Source organism: Lissotriton vulgaris, chromosome 9 (assembly GCF_964263255.1).
Source record: "Lissotriton vulgaris chromosome 9, aLisVul1.2, whole genome shotgun sequence".
Classification (NCBI taxonomy): domain Eukaryota; kingdom Metazoa; phylum Chordata; class Amphibia; order Caudata; family Salamandridae; genus Lissotriton; species Lissotriton vulgaris.
Window position 1 is genome coordinate 1,027,433,813 of NC_141697.1, and position 7,343 is coordinate 1,027,441,155.

Below are 7,343 nucleotides of genomic sequence, written 5' to 3' on the forward strand. Positions count from 1 at the left end.
CCGACTCTTGGGGGACCATTGTACGTCCGGTGCTATTCAGGTATGCCCGTCGGACGTTGTATGTCCTGTGCTGCGAAAATATACCAACCGGACATTGTAAATTCTGTGCAGCGCAGGTATATGGCCGTCGCCCGGCTGGAGGACATCGGCGCTGGACCAGGGCAGGGAGGCCTCCTACCTGCGGAGGCGGGAGAGGGCTCGTCCGTGTCGCCTCTCCCTCCCCGCCCACCCTGCATCCGTTCGATGGAGGAATTCGTGATGGCCGGACCAGGAGATACGAGGGAGGGGGTCATTTGCATCCGCCCCCTCCCTACTCGCGCCCCGGGGGACGCCATCCCTGGAAGGGTAGTATGGGAAGACCATTTCATTGCCTGCTTTGTGGAGCCTCCGGTACCTTCTCGCCGGTGATCTCTTTTGGTCCATGGTTGCTGGCAGGCCCCGCCCCACACGTGCTATGTGTTTCAGGTGGGCGGGACCATCGAACTGTTATATTTCGAGGACTTCCGGAGTGAGCATAATATGTTTTGTATTTCTCCTATTAGTACAGTTTGTTTTAGAGAGAGTTCTACTAGTTATTCTATTTACCGTTGGTTGTGTGTTTTCTTTACCGTAATTAAATCCTAAGTTATATAATAGACGTTTTTGGCTTCCTTGAGTCCTTTCTCTAACGGGGGTTGTTTACACTGGCCTGTAATTGAGTTTGTTTTTCAGAGTGGGGGGGGGCAACAGAGAGCAATCAGTCCCAGAACTCTAACATGTCGTTAAAATTGGTCTGACGAAACCTATGCCATCGAGCATAATCAAACGGGGTGGTTCTATCTGTTCCGTCTGCACTAGTCTGATTGGTTTTTATCTCGCGCCTTTTCCCTTTCTGCCGGCCTGTTCTTTCTGTCGACCCTTCGTTCTTACCTATGCTCTGCAGAGTCGGGCATTGGGCTTTCCAGTGCCCGAGACGTCTACAGAAAGCACATTGGTTTTGTTTTAAATCTGTTCGTCCTATGCATAGTGTCGGGGGATTACTTTCGGGTCGTCGCGTCCCGGGGTTGTCCTGTCGACACATCCCTTTATACCGTTCCCTTTTCATGTCTACTCCTCGGAGCTGTGCCATCGCTGGCCCTTCCCTTTGCCTACTAGACGTTTGGAGGGTCGTCCGCCGTGTCCCTTCATCTTTTCTAAATTCGTCGCTTTCCCTTCGTCGTGTGGCTTCTTTGCGCCACATACCGAGACTATCGAGCATAATAGGTGTTGTTTCATTCCTACGAAGGGCTATTTCTACCGTTTCTATTTTGTCAAGATCGAAGGATCCTATCAGTGGCCACTGACTTTCTCGATCCCTTTTCGTATAATTATGCCACAGCTCACTATAGGCTATAGCGATCAATCCATGCTTCATGAACATGTCCTTATTAGGGGTGCCTTCCAGCGGAGCCGGATGGTTCATCTCTAATAAGCGGTCCGGGCTAAACAGGCTACTAACCAGGGGGGAGAAGACAGGCATGACGGATCACAATGGGATAATAGTCAGCACTACCTATCTTATCACTGCTTGCAAAGACTAGACAGAATATTTCTATTCTACGTTGTTTGCAGGTAGTGAATACCTCATGAACCAATCTTGAGCAATCAATGTTAGGTCAAAAATAAAAAATCAATATGGTCAATGGGGAGAATAAGTAGGCTCGCAAAGGTCCGCGTCACCTACCCTTTCACTATCTGCAAAGAGGGGACCTAATCTTCCCTGTTTGCAGACAGAGAATCTCCAGAAAACAATCTATAACAGTTAATCAATGGGGGAGGGGCAATTGTTTAGTGGGGGAGAAAGATAGGTCCGACGGATGCGTACCTATCCTTCGCTGTTTATAAAGGGAGAGCCTGTTGTTTCTTCGTTTGCAGACAGCGAATCTCCAAATAAATTAACAAAAAGTAATACTAGTATTTTCTCATCAATTATCAATCACTTTCAATTATCAATCACTTTCGCAATTCGTCGCGTTTACACAACCTTACCCGGACCTCATGGACAGTTTCTTGTCTTCCGAATCCAGCGCCCGATCGTCCTCTTCTCTTCGTAATCCACGTGGCACTCCTGATGGTTCCCAGTCAGGACCGCAGATCACTCGAGAGAGGTCTGTTCGGAACCAGTGAAGTTCGGATGATCGGCTGTCAGACGAGGGTCTATCGGACAGGGTACCTTCCGATCATTGCAGTCGTTCACTCTGTCGTCAGGACCTCTCCCACTGGATCCACGAGTCGCTGATGGGCCCCACGTTTGGGACGCCAATTGTAAAAAGGGGTTCAAAGACAACCAGTAACCAAAGACCCTTTTATGTTGCCCGGCGGTGTCGCCTCTATGACCCACCAATATTAATCAACGAAGAAGCAGGCGCTGGAGACTGGAAGGCAGGAAACGAGGATTTTATTCTCTCCGGAGGAGAACACATCAATTCAGACAGCAAGTATCATCACGAGGTGCTCTAACCACATTTCTGAGGCCTGGCCTCTTATACTAGGGTTTATGACCTTTATTGCACGTAACACATTCTCGCAATACTTTGATATTTTGAAAGAACATCCTCGGAATCTCCCCTACAGGCCCGTTCCCACATACATTTACAGTTGAATTCCCCACCCCGGTCACAACAGGTGATGATTGTCGCGCAGCAGGGCATTCCGCCGATTCACGGAATGCATGGGGTTGATCGGATCTCATAGGGTGGGGGCTTTGATCGGCTCGAGGGCCTTTTGATGGGGAGGGGAAGCTTCCTACTGTACGGGGTAATAAACAGTATCCGCAGGGCCAGGTGGCGGCCTGGGAATAAGGAAGACAAACGGGGACACAGGAAAAGGGGGTTTGCATCAAAAGGATCTGAGACCATGAAAGGAATGAAGGGAGGTGTCGCGCTGGGAACAGGATGGGATTCTGTGGCGGAGCTGCGCTGAAGAGGGGTTTATGACCCAAGGCATGAGAGAGCGGGGGTTGTCAGCGTGCGGGGGATGCTTGCGAGGTTAGGAGAGAGAGAGAGAGAGAGACGCGCCGGCTATCAGCGAGGGGCAGGGAGGCCATGGTGTTTAAAATGGCTGCTGCTTACGCGCAAGGCATGTGAGAGTGGGAATGACCGGTGCGTGGAGGTCTTTCGTGAGGGTGATTCTGATCGTAACGGCTAAAATATGGCGGATGTGCATGACGAAAAGTGTGGCATCGGAAAAAGGCAAGATGGCGTAGATAATGTTCACTAAACTATATTAATTTTCCACAACTAAGCTAATGCTAGCTATTGCATATTGTTGGTAATTATTAGCTTTTTGTGGACGTCCATGACCTTAAGGTGTTCACATTGAGATAATGCTGAACCTGAAGTAATGGAGATAATTCTATGCATATTATGTGCATAGAATGCATGAAGATGCCCACCCATGCTGTCCCAGACGTAGAAGTTTTAATTCACGGTGCTTTGTGAGCATCCATGGCATGGCATACTGACCAATGTATAATGCTGGATATTTCTGCCATATTGTGGGTACCCTAGACCCAATGGTGTCCACACTTGGGGCAGTGCGTGTGTACTACATTTGTACTTGCTGAAGATTAAATTATTTTGGAATACTGAACTTAATTTTCCAATCAGGAAATCTTATATTTCGTGCCAAAGTGTTTCTATTTTCAAAAATTGATAAACTGATGTTTGGGGAGGAAATAATGCATTTTTAATATATACTAGCAGCCCGTCCCGACGTTGTCCGGGTTCGAAAAGTAAACTGTGTAATCTTGTTGGCAAAAGGTCCCTCTAGTTAATGTTACTCGTGTTTCCTTGTTTGTCCTTGCCCCCCCCGTGAGAATGTTGTTGCTTCTGCCAAGACAATATTTTATGTAGCACTTGGTGATGTTGGCGAGTGAAATATTTGTTTAAGCCCTGAAGTCAAGTTTTCTCCTTAGCGCCGCAATAAGTGGGAGTGTTACAGTGGTAACACAGATAGCGGCGAGTGAATCCGTAGCTTTGTTCTTAGGTTTAGAACGCAAGTACTGTGGTGAACGCTGACTCGCTTAAGGGCCATTCGAAAACCTGTTTTTTTTATGTATGATATCTCCGTGCGATAAATATTGCAGCTTCAGAACGGCAGAACGCTTACTCACCTAAGCCATGAAACGCCGTGTAAGCCGCACCTCTTTTGCTTAAGGTCATCCCCTGTGACAAACATGAGCGTGACCAATAGTGAAATCGTTTGTAAAATATTCCTCTCAAGGCTTGCATGTGTTATGCGAGTTATGTGGCGTGATTGGTCGGCTGAGAATGCAAGCCGCGCCCCGTCCCTGATGTCAGCGTACAACAGTAACGCCCAGGTCAATGAATCTGCCTCCCCGAAGATGTGTGTGTGAGTGAATATTTTGCGTTTGCAATATGCTGCACTGTGATTATTGCGCGTTTGAAAACTCTGCACTGTGAGCGCGAATGGTGTGTTTGGTTTTCCACCGTGACATCTCCTCGCATCTCAATGTTCTCCTCGCACATCTAACGCCCACAACTTGCCTCTCTGAATGTTAACGCCCACATCTAATGCCCACATCTAACGCCCACATCTAACGCCCACATCTAACGACCACATCTCCTCACTGTTTGGTACCGTGAACTACAATGTTAACGCCCACATGTAATGCCCACAACTTGCCTCTCTGAATGTTAACGCCCACACCCAACGCCCAGAAGGGACTACTTTACCACTGATGGCGCCCCCCCCCTTTTTACTGTATATGGTGTCCATTTATATAGCCTATGTCCATCTCCTGGACCTCCACTTTCCAACGCTGTATTGGGTGTTGTGATAGGTGGTGTACTTTTCGAGTTTACCTGGCTCAAAGGACACAGTTCTCTCTTTATAATAGTAGTATAGATTTAAAACTGATATGTCTCTGCTTCTATCTGAGACCCTAGCTTAAGCAGCAGGTGTAACCTCACTGTTGTCTAACCACATAAATCCCCATAGGTTGATAGATAGCATTGAAGCATGTAACATCTATTGTCATGCTGTCTATGGCCTGAGGCTGTGACACTTCTCTTTTCCTATAAGAAGACCGCCCTCATCGCGGCCACCGATGACATCCGAGCCCTGATGGACAACGGAGAAACAGCGGCCCTCATCCTCCTAGACCTCTCCGCGGCCTTCGACACTGTCTGCCACCGCACCCTAGTGCAGTGCCTCAGCAACGTCGGAATCCAGGAGAGGGCACTGGAGTGGATCATCTCCTTCCTCGACGGAAGAACACAGAGAGTCCGACTACCACCGTACAAGTCTGAGGCCACCGAAGTCATCTGCGGCGTCCCTCAAGGATCCTCGCTGAGCCCCACCCTCTTCAACGTCTACATGACCCCCCTCGCGGCCATCGCACGCCAGCACAACCTCAACATCATCTCCTACGCTGACGACACCCAGCTGATCCTCTCCCTGACCAACGACCCCGCCGCCGCCAGAGCCAACCTTCACGAAGGGATGAAACACGTAGCCGAGTGGATGACGACCAGCCGCCTGAAACTGAACTCAGACAAGACGGAGGTCCTCATCCTGGGCTCCTCGCCCTCCGCCTGGGACGACTCCTGGTGGCCCCCCACCCTGGGCACCGCACCCAAACCGACAGACCACGCACGGAACCTGGGCGTCATCCTGGACTCCTCCCTCTCCATGACCAGACAAGTCAACGCCGTCTCCTCGTCGTGCTTCAATATCCTGCGCATGTTACGGAAGATCTTCCGGTGGATCCCCACCGAGACCAGGAAGACGGTCACCCAGGCCCTCGTCACCAGCCGACTGGACTACGGCAACGCCCTCTACGCCGGAACCACCGCCAAGCTCCAGAAGAGACTCCAGCGGATCCAGAACACCTCAGCCAGACTCTTCCTCGACATCCCACGACACAGCCACATTTCCGGACATCTGAGAGACCTGCACTGGCTCCCCGTCAACAAAAGAATCACCTTCCGTCTCCTCACCCACGCACACAAAGCCCTACACGATCAAGGCCCGTGCTACCTCAACAACCGCATCAACTTCTACGCTCCCAAACGCCATCTCCGATCAGCCAGTCACGCCCTCACCGCCGTCCCCCGCATCCGAAGAACGACAACAGGAGGAAGGTCCTTCTCCTACCTGGCCGCCAAGACCTGGAACTCCCTCCCTCCCGACCTGCGCCTGACCCAAGACCACCTCTCCTTCAGGAAGAAGCTCAAGACCTGGCTGTTCGAGCAGTAGCAGCACCCCCCCCCCCCCCCCAAGCGCCTTGAGACCCTCCGGGTAAGTAGTGCGCTCTATAAATGTCTTGATTGATTGATTCTCAGGTACAACACATGTCTGAGGATCTACTTGGAAGGGGCACCATGGAAGTATTAAAGGAAGTGAATGGGACACTTTGTGAAAAAGTACATGCTATTAAATGCGATTTGTGAAAATACATGTTCTGAATGGCCTTTATCACTTCTTTTTATTTTGACATTTGATTAAGGAAATTGTGCAGAAAATGCCCAATTTTGACAACGTTTTCAGACTCTCAAAATAGTGAGGTTACAGGGTACTAAGAATTCTCTTACAGACACAAAAAGGCCCTCTTACCAGCCCTCTGGCCCACCATGAATGTTTTCACTTGTTTTGTGCCTTTTTATAGCACACGTCATAACATAACAGCTTTTAGCATTGGCACACAGAACAACGAACGGGCTTCTCACACGGCCTCTGTGCTGACATTATTTCTTCATTTACATGGAGTGACTTGATCCAACTCATGAGAATAAGGAAATAATCATAGCTCAGATGTGTGTGGTCCTGTTTTTTTCTTTTTAGAAGTCTTCACAAGCCAGACCTGCTGTGGTGAGATGTGTGGCCGTCTACAAAGTATGCAAATTATAATTTATGCTAGATTTTTCTTAAGGTTAGTGCTTCTTGTTTTCTTTATTTCTTTGCTACCTAATTGTTCCTATACATCCCACAATCCTGCTCCAACGATGTAGCCCTAGGGCTGGACTGACCGTACGGGTCACAAAGAAATCTCCTACAAGGGGTAAAGAGACGGTTTTCAGGCCTGGATGGATTCCTCATCCCTCTGAGCACTGAAAGGGGCCCTGAGGGGTAGAACATAACTTTATTATTGGCACCTACATGTTGCTGCCACGTAATATTTCTGAGTTTTGTGCCCGGCCCTCAGACTCTGATGTACGGGTATATTTTGTTAGTTCCTCTTCAGAGCTCCTATAAAACTAATGAAATTTTCTTTAAAGCATTTGGTGAAAAAAGGGCTCCTTTGATACATTTTATAGACAAGGCCTCACCAACCAAGTGCAAATGTTGACACCACAGCCTAT